The 17,130-nt window shown below is 33.7% G+C and overlaps 1 pseudogene; it reads right to left on the reverse strand.

Annotated features, from left to right (window-relative positions):
- Positions 1 to 7,052: 7,052 nt before the first annotated feature.
- On the reverse strand, positions 7,053 to 8,300 carry LOC138164026 (poly(rC)-binding protein 2 pseudogene; annotated as a pseudogene).
- Between the last annotated feature and the right edge of the window lie 8,830 nt (positions 8,301 to 17,130).

The following is a 17,130-nucleotide window of genomic DNA, read 5'->3' on the forward strand; positions in this document are numbered from 1 at the left end:
AGGAACTTGCATGAGATCATTTATGAAAATACATTTTCTTCTAAACTTATGATTCTTACTCATGTCACCCAATACTTAACTCTTCCTACTTACTATGAGGTACTTAGAAAAGTGTCTCAATATATAGTTACTTTTTATAACTGTGCTGTTTTGTGTGTATATTGTAGTTTTTTTTAAGTATGGTTCATTAGATGAGTTTCTTGACTATAGCAACTCTTGAAGACTGTTTATCACGTCATAGAAAGACTGATATCTCTATCAATGGAGGAAGTAGCAGAACTGATGGAAATCACAAATCCCTAATGATGGCTATGACATAATAACTAGGCAACATGGATTTGCTGATAGAGGAAACAGAAAATTGTTCATAAATGAGAAATAATTTTAATAAATTAATATTTTATTTAAACAGTAAACAATTTACAAAAACCATATTGTTGAAGGATCATTAATAATTCATATGAAATGAGTATGATGTAAAGTATATAATATGATATCTAGCATTTAAAATATATAACATTATATCTATGATTATGATTAGCATTTTTATAGTGCTTTAAGGTTTACAAAGCACTTTATATATATTAACTCAATTAAAATGCAATGGATTCAATAGTTCACTTGACTACTGACATTGAAGGTAATTTCCCACTTAATTTTGTTTTGTAAATGTTTAGCTCACTGAATAATCTATAATTGTAACTTTTGGCCTGTTGGCACACAGACTACAGCACCAGAACTAGAGATCTTCAATTTGAAAGTAATGCTCTGATAATGATTGAAGATCGTTTGGCCTTATTTGATTTTTTTTGCAGTGCTTTGCCGTTTTTGAACTTTTTTTAAAAGCAATTAGGGTTAAGTAACTTGTTCAAAGTTATACAGCCAGTTATTTTGTGTGGGTGCCAAGTATCTTAGGCCGGAACCCATCCTGGGTCTCCCGAAGCCCGGGCCGGCACTCTTACTCCCTGAGCCACTTGGCCATCCCTCGTTTTTGAACTTCTTGAAATTACTTTTACCTTGCTGCCCTGCTTCCCATGGTTGTGCAATGATATACATCATAAGGCTTGATGCTGAACACCAGAGAAATATATAAATAGAAAAAAACATTTTTCTTACATGCTGAGTTCTATATGTTTTTACTAATTTTAGATTTATAGAGAAAAATTAGTTCTTTTGTATTCTTTGAATGGTTATAGCAAAGAGTAATTGGGCACAGTTGGAGCTGTCCTAAAAACTAGTATCAGATTCTCTAGGTGTTTGAAGATTCAAGCACAGGCCTTTCAGTATGAATGAAAGGGCTCTCCTTTTGCCTTCAATGTGTTATACTCCTATGCATTCACAATTTCATCCAAGATTTACAGATCTAGCATAATTGTGGACTGCCTGCCTGGAAGAATTAAGTTAACTGGATATGTTGAATAATTTTCCAGACAGTTCATCCCTCAGTATCTCAGAAGTCAGCTGTGAATTGAATGCATACTAAAGAATGTGAAAAGATATTCATAAGTACAATTTCAATATAAATCTTATCCAGTTCATATTTGATATGATTCTGTGGGCTGAAAATAAAAATGAATAATGTATCAGAAGAAAAATGACTCATGGTAATTGATTATATGTTGGGTAAATTTTATGTAAGTTTTAGAAAATTTAGCTTCTAGGTTTGAGGATAACATTATGGTAGAGACATAAAATTTTTAATTTACGGTTTAGTAGAAGCACTTGGGGGAAAATGTTTCAATATATTATAAATGAGGACCTTGAATTCCATTTTTTTTAAAGCAATTGGGGTTAAGTAACTTGCTCAAGGTTATACGGCCAGTTATTTTGTGTCAGTGCCAAATATCTGAGGCCGGAACCCATCCCGGGTCTCCCAATGTCCGGGCCAGCGTTCTTACTCACTGCACCACCTGGCCGCCCCAAATTCCATTTTTCTATTAAAATAAAATGAGAACCAGGCAAAAAAAAATCCTTTAAATGTAACTTGAAAATTTTTAGCGAATAACTTATAGCAGGTACAATAGGATTGATGTTTCATTGAAAGGGTCCTAAGAGGTCATCTGGTTAAACTCAGCTATTTTGAAATTGATAAAATGGAAGCTTAATAGTTTAAAATTTTATTTTTTATTTCAAGTGTTTGAAAAAATAACAGAGACATTTTTAGATATTTAAATGTCTGTTTTTAATTTATGGTATAAAACAAGCATTTCTATTAAATAGTATAATAAAAAAGATGATTACACACAAAACTACAAACCTGCTATTCCTTTTAAATATATAATAAAGTTATCACCTGCTTTGCTTTTCCCGCATTTTTTTCCTTTCCTCCATCCTACCAAGACAAATTTCAGATGGAACAAAAAGTACCATGTTGGCATTGATATAAATGTTCTCTCAAATTTGGCCCCAAATCATTTTCTGCTCTATGCAGTAAGTTATGTACACAACTCAAAATATCTGTTTGATACCAATGACACCTTTTTGCTGGGCTATTCTCCCTTAAAGAGAGACATGGTCCTTGTTTTGCTGAGTTTTCTTTTTTCTTTCTCATTTTTAGTTGTTTTTTTTCTTCTTCACTCTATTTGTATTTTTTAGTTTATATCATTCATTTCAGTAAGATTTTGAGTTACAAATTTTCTCCCCATTTTCCCGTACCCAACCCCCCAAATAGCGATCCCACTGAATATCCCCTGCCCCAATCTGCTCTCTCCCATATCTTCCCCCATTTCCCCTCTGACTTTCCAGTAGGACATGGTGGATCTCTATGCCACAGTGGCTGTATATCTTATTTCCCAGTTGCATGTAAATTAATAGTATATTATTTTAAAACTTTGAATTTGAGATTCTTTCCCTTCCTTCCCCTTCACCCACCCTTACTGGGAAGCTAAGCAACTCAATATAGGCTGTACATGTGTAGCTTTTCAAAACATTTCCAGAGTGGATATATTGTGCGAGACTGAATATATTTCCCTCCATTCTTTCCCACCCCCCACTTGTTCTATTCCTTACTTTGATTCTGTCCATTTTCAAAAGTGGGTGCTTCCAACTTCCCTCCCCCCCAGCCTGCCCTCCCTTTCATTGTCCCCCCTCTCATCTCCTTCCCGTCTACTATCATGGAGGGTGAGACACCCTATTTAGTGTATATGTCATTCCCCCTCTAAGCCAAATTCACAGAGAATAAGGTTGACTCATTTCCTTTTGTCTTCCTGTTCTTCCCCTCCATTGTAACAGTTTTTCTTTGCTTCTTCTATATGGGATGATTTACCCCATTCTGTCTCTTCCCATTTCCTCTCATTATATTCCTCTCTCACCTAGTAATATCACCTTTTAAGCATCATCTTTTCCTATTCAATTGGTCCTGTGCCCTCTGTCTATGCATACCTTTACACATATATACATGCACTCACATATGTATTCATTCACCCATATATCCTCCTTTATACACATACATACACACATACACACACACGCATTTCTATTCCCTTCAACTATTTTTATACTGAGAAAAGTTTCGTAAGTTACAATGATTGTTTTTCTGTGTAGGAATATAAATAGTTCAACTTTGATAAGTTCCTTATGATTTCTTTTCCCTGTTTACTTTCTCATGCTTCTCTTGCTTCTTGTATCTGAATGTCAAATTTTCTATTCAGCTCTGGTTTTCATCAAGAATGCTTGAAAGTAGGGGTGGCTAGGTGGTGCAGTGAATAGAGCACTGGCCATGGAGTCAGGAGGACCTGAGTTCAAATCCAACCACAGACACTTAACACCAAAGCTAGCCATGTGACCTTGGGCAAGTCACTTAACCCCAATTGCCCTCCAAAAATCCCTGCTCCCATGTAGTAACAAGATCTGATGTGGTAATTTTCCTCTTCAAACTGGGACTAAGTTGTAGGAATATGACCGAGATCAGCTATAGACAATGCAGCACAGTTCTGACTCTTGTGCTAGCAAAGGAACCCCTGTAAGTCTTCTGACACATTTTCTGATCCACTTATCATCTGCAGATTGAGATATCTGGAAACTGCCACTGCTGCCACTGATTCAGTCACCCTGTGTCCTCCTTCTGGTTTGCTGTGGCTATGTCTGTGCTGGCATGATTTCCATGGACTGCATGCCTCTCTCACCCTGATGCAACAGACATTTCTTGCTGATCCTATAAGAAAATGGAATCATTCCACGTTTTTATGGTTTCTGCTGCTCTAGAATTGGTTTATAGTCATTATTTAAAAGTATTTGATAGGTTTAGAGGGAACAGATACATCCCTGCCTTTACTCTACCATCTTGACCAGAATATTTTTATATGACTATTGATAACTTGATAATTTTCTCCAAAAATTTCTTATTAATAAGCTCTGCTAATTTGTAAATTAGATAATAGCCTTTTAGTTATATATTTGGCACAATTTTTTATGTAATTTAGAAATGAGGATTTTAGCAGAGAATTTTACTGCAAAGATTTTTCATATTTCCTTTTTTTCTTCTAATTTTAGATACATTGTTTTGGTAGCAAAAGCTTTTTAATTCATATAAACAAAATTATCTGTTTTTACTCCTATACTCCTCTTTATCTCTTGCTTGATCATAAGCTCTTCTCATATCCATATATTTGACAGGAAATTTCTTTCCTGTTCTAATTTGCATATGATATTAATTTTTATGCTCAAATCACACATCCACCCTGGCTAATCTTTGTAGATATTGTGAGACATTTGTCTTTGTCCCGTTTCTGCTAGACTGCTTTACAGTCTTTTTTATCAATAGTAAATATTTGTCCCAATAACTGGAATTTTGGGATTATTAAACACAAGGTTGTTAGGCTCATTTCTTTCTGTATATTTTAACACTTGAACTGTTATGCTGATCAGTTTTCCTATTTCTTATCCATTATCAAATTGTTTTTTTATGATTATAGCTTTGTAGCATAGTTTGACATCTGATATTAGTAGACTCTCTTACTTCCCATTTAAAAATAATAATTACCTTAATATTCTTGACCTTGATCCTCCAGATGAATTCTTTTATTATTTTTCTAGCTCTATAATATCATTTTTGTAGTTTTATTTGTATGGCATTAAATAAATGGATTAACTTAGTATTGCAATTTTTGTTATATTGTCTTGGCTTAACCATGAGCAATTAGTAATTGTGTTTAGATAAGTCTCGTGTATCTTGGCAGGTAGAATCCCACATATTTTATGCTGTCTGTAAGTAGTTTAAATGAAATTTTTCTTTCTCACTCTTTTTTATCTTTTAAATTAATGCATTTAATTTTCAATTCCAACATTCATTTCCACAAGCTTTTGAGTTTTAAATTTTATCCACCTGCCTCCTCTCCACCATCCCCAAGATGGCATGCAATCTGATAAAGGATCTACATATACATTCTTATTAAACATATTTTTCAAATTAGTCACGTTGTATAGATGAGTTAGAACAAAAAGGAGAAGGAAACATGAGAAAGAAAAAAAACATACACACAAAAAGAAAAGTAATAGTATGCTTTGAACTGCATTCAGATTCCACAGTTCTTTCTCTGGATGTGGATAGCATTTTCCATCATGAGTCTTTTGGAGTTGCTTTAGATCCTAGCATTGCTGGGAAGAGTTAAGTCTATCCCTCACAAAATGTGGCTGTTATGATATACAGTGTTCTCTTTTTTCTGTTCCTTTCACTCAACATCACGTAAGTCTTTTCAGATTTTTCTGAAGTCCTCTTGCTCATCATTTTTTTATAGCACAATACTATTACATTGCATTCGTATGCCTCAACTTGCTCCGCCATTTCCTAGTCTATGGGCATCCCCTCATTTCCAATTCTCAGCCAACTCAAAAGAGTTGCTATAAATATTTTTGTACATGTGGGTCCTTTTCCCATTTTTATGATCTCTTTGGGATACAACCCTAGAAGTGGTATTGCTGGGTCAAAGGGATGCAAATTTTTATAGCCATTTTGGCATAGTTTCATATATTTTTCTAGAATGATTGGGTCCATTCACAACTTTACCAACAATGCTTAATTTTTTTCGCAATTTTCCCACATCTTCTCCAACTTTTATCATTTTCCTATTTTGCCATGCTAGCCAATATAATAGGTGTGATGTGATACCTGAGAGTTTTGATTTGCATTTCTCTCATCAATAGATTTAGAACATTCTCCAAATGATTATTAGATAGCTTTAATTTCTTCTTCTGAAAACTGTCTGTTCATATCCTTTGACCATTTATTAATCAAGGAATGACATGCATTCTTTTCAATTTGACTCTGTTCTCTATATGTTTTAGGAATTAAGGCTTTGTCAGAGACACTGGATGTAAAAATTGCTGCCCAGTTTTCTACTTCCCTCCTAATCTTGGTGGCATTGGCTTGGTTTGAGCAAAAACCTTTCAATTTAATGTAATCAAAATGATCCATTTTGCATTTCATAATGTTCTCTATCTCTTGTTTGGCCATAAATTCCTCCATTCTCCATAAATCTGACACATAGGCTATTCCTCACTCTCCCAGTTTGCTTATAATATCAGTCTTTGTATCTAAATTATGTAGGCATTTTAACTTTATTTTGGTATACAGTGTATGCTCTTGGTCTGTGTCTCATTTCTTCCATACTGTTTTTTTTCACTTTTTGTAAAATAGTGAGTTCTCATCCCTGAAGCTGGGGTTTTGGAGTTTATCAAATAGCTTACTGTAGTCATTGACTACTGTGTCTTATGTACTTAAACTATTTCTCTGATCTTCCACTCTATTTCTTAGTCAGTACCAAGTAGTTTGATGATTGCTGTTTTATAATACAATTTAAAATATCTGGTAGGTCAGACCATTTCCTTTGCATTTTTTCCAGTCCATCTTTTAATTTTTTTTAAAAAAAATTCCTGACATTAAAAGACTAAACTGAAATGTTTTAATGTTCCACTCTTACATTTCAATAAAAAAAAAACAGAAAAAAAATTCATGAGCACCCCCCCAAAAAAAAATAAAAAAACAAAAACCAGGGAGAAACTTATAAAACTAAATATGATTCTCAGAGTTAATGGCTGAACAGAGAAAAGAATTAAAGTGCTGTAATTTAAGAAATCAGGAGTGGATGATAAAAGTTGTGTAGAAACAGAAAATTTACAAACTATTTACAACCTGGAATCTCTGACTGTTCAAAAACTACACAGATGCATCATGGGTGGTGAACAGCAGAAGGGGGTTATGGGTGAGTCTGCATTGTTCTAGCTGCTCCCCATGCCACCTGTATCCAAGGAAAGCCTGGCATTGATAAGATACTGGGCCAGGCTAATGCTGGCAACAGATCCAGTCACCTGCCTATCAGTAGATCCTTCCACTGGATTGGCAATTTTCATCTGAGCCCCAGACATCTGACAAATCTCATTGATTTTTGCACTTTGATGCCCGATTACACAGCCAACTAAGTCATTTGGAATGGTGAGTTCATGAGAAGTACTCTGAGCAGATGCATCCAAAACACTGAATCTGGTGTTGCCATGCATCATAGGAAAGTGAGACTGTTTCATTGCCAACTGGTGCAGCTTGGTCAAATCTGGCTGTGGAATGACATACTGTCCTTGAATGGTATAGGCCTGACCACCTGTAAAGATGACTAGAGAGCTGGACAGCTTGGGCCAGTATGGGATGGTCATGTCCTCAGGAGGAGACTGGGAGAGTCTCCAACATGACCATAGCAGATCTGTTTTACACACTCAATGATAGAGTGCAGGATGCCAGCAATAGTGATGGCCCGCTCAGTTGAGTTTGGTAGCACATTCCCTGCCACCTGGAACTGAGCCCTGTACTCTCTCTTATTTGCTTGATCTTGCATCCTCCTTTTCCAATGAGAGAACCACAATGGCTAACAGGGACCACAAGCCTCAGGGTGACTGGGGGGGTGGTCTACTGGCAGCTGTACTATTGGTCATAGAATTGCTGATGTCCTCTTCCGGTTTGTCAATAATCATTGCAAATGCTTTAAAGATGGAATTGGTGGTTCCAGCCAAAGTAGTTATTCTCTCAGGACAATTCCCTTCTGAGATGCTGATTTGCTCATCACTCTCTTCACTCATCTTTTTGACTGATTCTCCTTTCTTTCCAATAATACTTCCAACTTCCTTTCCATGCATAAGTAGAGGGATGGTGAGAGTGACATTTAATCCACCTTCAATCACACCTGTGTCCATGTTGAGCAGTGTTCTAGGGATTTGGACTTTGTAAAGTGATCAAGTCTTTGGTCACTGGTGGGAGTGGAAGCCAAAAACTTCTGGTGTGAGGAGAGTGAAGGGAAAAGGGGGAGCGAGTGAGAAAGGGAAGGGCAGGAGGCCAGGGCGGAACAATAGCTGCGGGCTGGAAGGGGAGAGGCCACCCACCAAAGCGCAGAGGAGGAAGAAGGGGTGGAAAAGGAAGCAGGGGAGGGGGAGAGCTACCCCAGGGCGGGTGGAGGTCAGCGGAGGGGGGGCCTTCGGGAGAGGACACTGGCTGCAGCTGCTCCAGCTGCTGCCTTTACTGGTCTGGGAGGGGGACAGGGTGGAGTGGCCTGCTTTTAACTCCATGCACCCTTGGACCCCCCTTCCTTTGCATTTCTTTTCATTAATTCCCTTGATATTCTGGACCTTTGGTTCTTCCAGAGGAATTTTATTATTTTTTCTACCTGTATAAAATAATTTTTCAGTAACATGATTGCTATGAATAAGTAAACTAATTTAGGTAGAATTGTCATTTTATTATATATATATATAAAATTACATATATAATTTATTATATATATGTATGTGTGTGTGTGTGTGTATTGTCCTACCCATGAGCAACTGATACTTTTCCAATTATTTAGATCTGACATTATTTTTGTTAAACGTGTTTTATAATTCTGTTCATATAGTTCATGGCTCTGTTTGGCAGGAAGACTCCCGATTGTTTTACTTTGTCTACATTAATTTTAAATGAAATTTCTCTTTCTATCTCTTTCTGTTGGGCTTTCTTAGCGGCACATAGAAATGTCAATGATTTATGTGGGTTGATTTTAAATCCTGCAACTTTGCTAAAGTTGTTTATTTATAATAAATAAAGTTATTTATTAAATAATATTTTAAGTACATTTTTAATGTGATTCTGTAAGTATATCATCATATCATATGAAGAGAGTGATAACTTAATTTCTTCTTTGCTTATTCTAATTACTTCAATTTTTTTTTCTTTTATTACTAAAGCAATTTCTAGTATCATATTGAATAATAGTGGTGATAATGGACATCCTTGTTTCACCCTCCAATCTTCTTGAAAAGGTGTCAAACTTATCCCCATTACATATAATGCTTGCTGACAGTTTTAAGTAGATGCTATCATTTTAAAGGAAGACTTCATTTATTCCTATGCTGTCTAGTGTTTTTACGAGGAATGGGTGTTGTATTTTTTAAAAAACTTTTTCTGCAGCTATTGTGATAATCATACAGTTTCTCTTAGTTTTGTTGTTGCTATGATTTATTATGTTGATAAATTTCCTAATACTGAGTCAGCCCTGTATTCCTGGTATAAATCTTATTTGGTCATAGTCATTCACATGATAAATTGCTGTAATCTTTTTGCTAATATTTTATTTAAAAAATTTTGCATGTATATTCCTTAGGGAAATTGGTCTATTGTCTTTTTATCTCTATCTTGACTCTTCCAAGTTTAGGTATCAGTATGGTATTTGTACCATAAAACAGTTCAATAGGATACCTTCTTTGCCTATTTTTGCAAAAAATTCTACATATTATTCGAATTAAATGTTCTTTAAATGTTTGATGGAATTCATTTGTAAATCCATGTGGTCCTAGAGATTTTTTCCTAGGGCATTCATTGATGTCTTGTTCAATTTGTTTTTCTGAGATGGGTTTATTTAAGCATTTTCTTTATTTCTGTTAATCTGGGCAATTTATTTATTTTTGTAAATATTAATCCATTTCACTAAGATTGTCAAATTTGTAGGCATACAATTGGGCAGAACAGTTCTTAATTATTGTTTTAATTTTCTCTTCATTGGTGGTATCTTTCTTACTCTTCCTGCCGGATTTTGTTGGAAATGTACAGAAATACTGATGATTTATGTGGTTTCATTTATTTTGGACCTTTTTTGAAGTGTCAGTGTTATTGATTAGTTTTTTGTTTGACTTTCTAATGTTCTCTAAGTAAGCCATGATATTATCTTCAAAAAGTTTGTTTCATCCGTGACTATGCTTATTCATTTAAATTTTGTTTTCTTGTGTAATTGCTATAACTAGTAGGTCTGATACAATACTGAACTCTAATGATGATAATGAGCATCCTTGCTTTGCCCTTGATTTTATTGGGAAGTTCTCTAGTTTATCCCCATTAGAGATAATGCTTGCTCTTGATTTAGAAAGATATTTCTTTTCATTTTAAGGAGATTTTTGTATTCCTTTTCTTTCTAAATGCATTTTAAGGGGAATGTGTTTTGCATTCTGTTAAAAGCTTTTCCCCTCTCATCTGTTGAAATAATATATGAATTTCATTGTTTCTTTGTTCTTGTTATTGATGTGATCAATTATGCTTACAGTTTTCTTTATATTCTAACAATCCTGCATTCCTGATGTAAAACCAGTTTGGGTTATAATGTTCTTTTGAATGTATTGTTGCAATCTTATTGATAACATTTTGTATAAAAATTGTTTCTGAATATTCATTAGGGAGATAGTTCTATAATTTTCTTTCTCTGTGTTGAATCTCCTTGACTTAAGTAACAAGAGCACATTTGTGTCATAGAAGGAATTTAGTAGGACTCCTTCTGTACCTATTTAAAAAATATTTTATATAGTATTGAAATTAATTACTCTTAAAAGGTTTGACAGAATTCATTATAAGTCCATCTGGTCTTGTTTTTTTTCTCCTCCTTAGGGAGTTCATTCATGACTTGTTCAATTTTTTTTCCTAAAATAGAGTTAAGTATACTATTTTTTCCACTGTTAATCTCATCAATTTATATTTTGGTAAATATTCTTTCATTTAATTTAGACTGTCAATTTTATCGTCATATACTTAGACAAAATTATTCTTAATAATTGTTCTTATTTCTTCTTATTTGATTCCTCTCAATGAAATATCTTTTTAATTTTGATATTGGCAATTTAGTTTTCTTCTTTTTAAAAAATCAAATTACCCCGTGGTTTATCTATTTTCCTGTTTTATTTTTTAACCATCTTCAAGTTTAATTAATTAGTTCAATAGTTGTTGGTTTTAACTTTCAATTTTGCAGAACTCTCTCTTTTTTAAAACTTCTAATTTGTTGGGGTTTTTTTCAGAGATTTTTAATTTATTATTTTTCTATTTCTTTTTGTGGCATGGCTGCTTCCTTGATTTGCTCTTTCTCTCTTTTATTTATGTAAATGTTGAGGGATATAAAATTTCCTCAAGATTTGCTTTGTTATACTATATCATTAAAAACATTTTGTTCCCCATCTATAAAGTAAAGTAGACAAGGAAATGGCAAAGCATTCCATTATCTTTGCCAAGAAATCCCCCAAGAAAGTCATAAAGAGTTAGATACATGTTTTCTTTCATAACATGACTAAAGTCAGATTTTTCATGACTACACATGTATAACCTATGGCAAATTAATTGCCTTGTCAATGAGAGGCATAACGAGAGGGAGGATGGCAGATTTTGTTCCATTGTCATCTCTAAAGAAATTATGTATTTTATTTTTATGATTTGTACTTTAACTAACCCATTCTTTTGAACTAGCTTATATATTTTCCAACTAATTTTTAATCTATACTTCCTTGCTGAACAAAATTTTTATTGCATCATAGTCAGAAAAGGATACATTTAATATTTCTCCTTTTCTGCATTGTGAAGTTTCCAATATTCTAATATATAGTAACTTTTGTGGAAGTGTCATGCATACCTGAGGTTTACTCCTTTTTATTTCTATTCATTGTTCTCTGCAGGTTATAATATGTAACTTTTCTAAAATTCTACTCTAGCCTCTTTACTTTTTTTAAAATTTGATATTTATCTAGGCCTGAGCAGAGTAAGTTGAATTTGTTTCCTACTATACTTTACTTCTATTTCTTCCTAAAACACATTTAACATAAAATTTCCTCTAAGAATTTAGATACCATGCCATTTGGTGAATATATGATCAATATCGATATCAATTCATTTCTATGCTCCCTTTCAGCAAAATATATTTTCCTTAATCATTCCTTTTAGAAAGGTTTACTTTTGTTTTTCTTTGAGATCATAATTGCTGCCTGTGCTTTTCATTTTAAATTTTAGCTGAAGCATAGTAGTTTCTGTTCCAGACTTTTAACTCTATGTGCTTCTTTCTGCTTCAAGTGTGTGTCTTGTAAACGTTGTATTATTGGATTCTATTTTCTAAATCATTCTAATGTCAAATTATGATTTGTGGATGAGTTCATGCAATTCATACTCAAAGTTATGATTGCAAATTATTTCTCTGTATCCTATTCCCTTGTACTTATCCCTTTTTTAAATGCCTTTCCTTTTTACTTTCCTTCTGGGCAAGATTAATTTCTGCACCCAACTGCTTGTATATTGTATTCTTTGCTTCTTGAATTAGTTCATGTGAGAGAATGAGAATTTGGAACTGAAAATTTTCAAAATGAATGTTAAAAATTGCTTTTACATATAATTGGGGGAAAAGGAAATATTAAATAATTTAAAAAGACACAGTTGAAAAATCACTGAACAATAACAAAAGGACTGAACAACAACAAAGGAAGTCCCTAAATTCCTTTTCCTTCCTGTAATTTATTGCCCTCTTTCAAAATCATAGTAAGGAGGCACTGGCCAATGCTTCAAGAGAGTCATTAACTCTTTCTTGTACTCCTGTGTACTCCAGTTACATTCCCTGTACTCCAGTTACTCCTATTATATTCTCCTTGCATGCTTAAATATATAAAGATAAGATGAAAATGCCTCTGTAGTTTATAAATTTATTATTAAAAGTGATGGAAATTATGGATATCCAATAGTTATAAGATTATTTTATTAATTTAATATTGAGTGTTCAACAATCAATACACCTAAATTGACAGATGCAATATTAAATATGTTTAATATTATATGAAATTACATAACTCTTTACGTTTACCCTCTTCTGCAAATTGAATTCTTATTCATTTAATATTTGAATCACGTCATCTCTTCCTACCTGAACTCACCACCGTACCTCACACATAGCTTTGTTCAATTCAATTCACTAAACTTTATTTTATTGCTATGTGCAAGACACTGTACTAACCACTGAAGACAAAGAAAAAAATTGAACTTAATGGGTTTATATTGCTATTGCCAAATGATTAACTTAACTGGAAAAATGAGAAGATAGAAATAGGTCCAGTAAAGGTATAGCTTGAGTCCAAAGATAAAAATCTTTTAATATGTCAGTATTTGGGAAGCCACAAACATTCTCTACATTTATTTGATTACAATTCCTTGATAGGTAATGTTGCAGGATTCCAATAATTTATGACAAATTTCCTGGTACTAGAGTGTAGTGTGACCTTGTGAAACAAACAAAACATAGTATGGGAAAAATATATGATTATATATGCATATTTCTTCTTTTATTCTGGTACATGCAAATATTTATTTAGAGGAAAGAAATGGTCAGAGCAAAGGAGGGACAAAGTTATTATCCAGCAGAAGCCTCACCAGATAAACGAGTCACAGAGAACAGGAAGAAAGAATGTGAAAGGAATAGATAGGCCCATGAATATGAGATTAAATTCTAGATTCTTACAATAAGAATAAACTCAACGATCTTAGACTTAGATTTGGGTAATATAAGGAGAAATGGGTGAGCCAGGTAGGAGATGGAGATCATAGGAGAAGACCCAGATCATCTTAGTGCATCATAAAAATACATAGAAACTTAGGGCTTGCTTAATGTAAGAAGCAAATGAACAATATAAAATGAACAATTGAGAGAAAACACAAACAAATCCATTATAACTCTAAATGTAAACTGACAAAATGCCTCAGATAAAAAGATGAATGGAAAAGTGTTAGTTGCACATAAACAATACTTTTAAAATAAAAAGATACTTACAGAATGAAAATGATAGCCCAGAACAAAATGTATTCTTCAGACAATGATAAAATCATGATGTATGATAAAGGAAAAACAGTCATTTATATGGTTACATCACTGAAATCACAGGTCAAAAAACCAAAACTAAAATAAAAAAAAAGAATCAGGGAAACTACATAACATTTTCAAAAGCACTATGGTCAATGACACACAAACACAAACACACACATATGTATATATTACATTATTAAACATACACAAAATGACAAAAATGTCCCAATTCTTAGGGAACAGTAAGCTAATGTTCAAATAAAATAATGACCATTGATGTCTTCAACATTCTCCACTGCTGGATAAAATCAAAATAATAAACTGAACAAATGGAAAAAAATCATGAAAAAGAATGAAGACATAGAGATCAACAGATTTGTCAGAAAAAATGTAACAACAGTATCTGGTGATATTTGAATGTAAATATTAAAGAATATACATGCCTTGAGTCTGAGGGCAGCACTCTATTTATTATACAACAACATTGCCTTGGGCAAAATTTAAATGCTCTTGGTAGGTTGGAAAATGTTTACATTGATAAGGGTGTTGATTATCTGGTTAAAAAGTATTTTTTTTTTAAATTATCTGTGGATTTTCTTGCCAAATACTGATGATTCTTATAGGTTTTGTGCTTAGTCTTTATGTCTAAATATAACATGCTTTCAACCTCTAAATTTTCTATGATGAGTTACTTTAACAAATCCTTTATGATGTTCTCCAGGGAAAGGTGATGTGTTTGGAGATATCTTCTGGAAGGAAACCACCCTTGCCCATGCTTGTGCCAATGTCCGGGCACTGACATACTGTGACTTACACATCATCAAGCGGGAAGCCTTGCTCAAAGTCCTGGACTTCTACACAGCTTTTGCAAACTCCTTCTCAAGGAACCTCACTCTCACTTGCAATCTAAGGAAAAGGGTATGTTGCATTATGTTCACCATGCTAGTAATAATGGTAACAACTTGTTACAACATATAAGATGAAGTGAGAAATTTGATTCTGCTTTGCAAAGCTACATCTCTCTAAGGATAAAGCAATACAACTTCATGCTTCCTTTTATACTTTTTTTTGGGGGGGAGGAATGTAAAGAAGAATTACTATGTATTATTTTAAATGTGAGTCTTCATGATCTCCTGAGATAAGTAAGTTTTAAAAAAAAGTAAGAGGATAAATTACTGGATTGTATTTAAGTGGAAAATTTCCTGAGATTGTTTTAATGCCAAAAATATAATTAATTGAAAATCAATGTCTTACATTCTATCTATCTATCTATCTATCTATCTATCTATCTATCTATCTATCTATCTATCTATCTATCTATCTTTTTAATGGGAAGCTGAGTAAAGCTTGCTGAAAGCTTGACATTCCTGGCTTTCCCTAAACACTTCTGCTCATTACATAATCAATCCAAATAACATATTATCTTTTAGTCCTTTTAAAGAATGCTTCATTTCAAAAATTCATTAGCTAATATGGACATATATCACAAGTACTGTAGGTTTAGGGAAACATTAATTTGCAATATAGCTGAGGGCTTAGTTTTCATTACCACTGTCTTCATAACCTTTGTCTCTTTTATTGAAGAATGTGACAGAAATTTGATTTATGTGAAGGGATCTCCTAGTTCTGGCTTATAGCTGATAGGACAGCACTGATCACTATTTTATGGCTAATAATGAAATACATTTTTGGATGACTGCACCCAAGGAATTTCATCAGAAATTATTGCCTTTCTCATGAAGCATTTGGAAACAGCTAAAACCAGTTTAGAGGCATCATGGATTACTGGAGAAAGGATTGGCCTTAGAGTCAAGAAGACTTACATCAAGACCTACCTCTGGCACAAAGCTGCTGAGTCAATATAGACAAGACAATTCCCTAAGCTCACAATGAGTCGCTTGTCTACTTTAACAGAAGAAGTTTTCATGCAGGATTTTCCTCAAAGCTATGAAGTATAGTTCCAGACAAAAATAGTAGCTACAAAAACCTTCACTGTTAGTTTTAAACAAATGTAAAATTGATTATAAGAGATAAACTAGCATAGATTCTATTACAGAATGGAGGAACACAGCATAATTTAGTATGTCACAAAGCATAATAACAGTAATTAATATTTGTAATAATTATAATAATGAAAGACTTTCAAAGTACCTTATAAAACATACTTCATTCTATGTTCACAATTCTGGGAGGTAGGTCTTATTCATATCCTCATTTTAAAAATGAGGAAACTGATCAATGGAATAGAGGACTTTCAAGCATGCTTTATGAAAAAATCAGAGTTGAATAGAAAATTTGACATTCAGATACAAGAAGCAAGAGAAGATTGAGAAGGTAAATAGGGAAAAGAAATCATAAGGAACTTATTAAAGTTGAACTATTTACATTCCTACATGGAAAAAATGATAATTGTAACTTTTGAAACTTTTCTCAGTATGAGAATAGTTGAAGGAATAATGTACACATACATACATGTCCATATAGGAGGATATGTGGGCATATGAATACATATGTGAGTGTGTGTATATATGAGTACAGGTATATATAGATAGAGGGCACAGGACCAATTTAATGGGAAGGGATAATAATTAAAAAGGTGAAATCAAGAGATGAGAGAGGAATATAATGAGAAGAGATAGGGAGAGACAGAATGGGGGTAAATTATCTCATACAGAAGATGAAAGGGAAAGCTGTCACAATGGAGGGGAAGAACAGTAAGGCAAAAGAGAATGAGTCAACTTTATTCTCATTGGATTTGGCTTAGGGAGGGAATGACATGTACACTAAATAGGGTATCTCACTCTACAGGAGAGTGGGGGGGGAGGAAGGGGATGTAAGGGAAGATGATGGAAGGGAGGGCAGGCTGTGGTGGAAGGAAGTTGGAAGCACCCACTTTTGAAAAGGGACAGGATCAAAGTAGGGAATAGAACAAGTGGCGGGTTGGATGGGATCGAGGGAAATATAGTCAGTCTTTCACAATATATACACTATGGAAATATTTTGCATAGCCACATGTGTACAACCTATA

This window comes from Petaurus breviceps, unplaced genomic scaffold (genome assembly GCF_028583685.1).
Source record: "Petaurus breviceps papuanus isolate PSGF00001 unplaced genomic scaffold, PetGlider_PUasm1.0 189, whole genome shotgun sequence".
Lineage (NCBI taxonomy): Eukaryota > Metazoa > Chordata > Mammalia > Diprotodontia > Petauridae > Petaurus > Petaurus breviceps.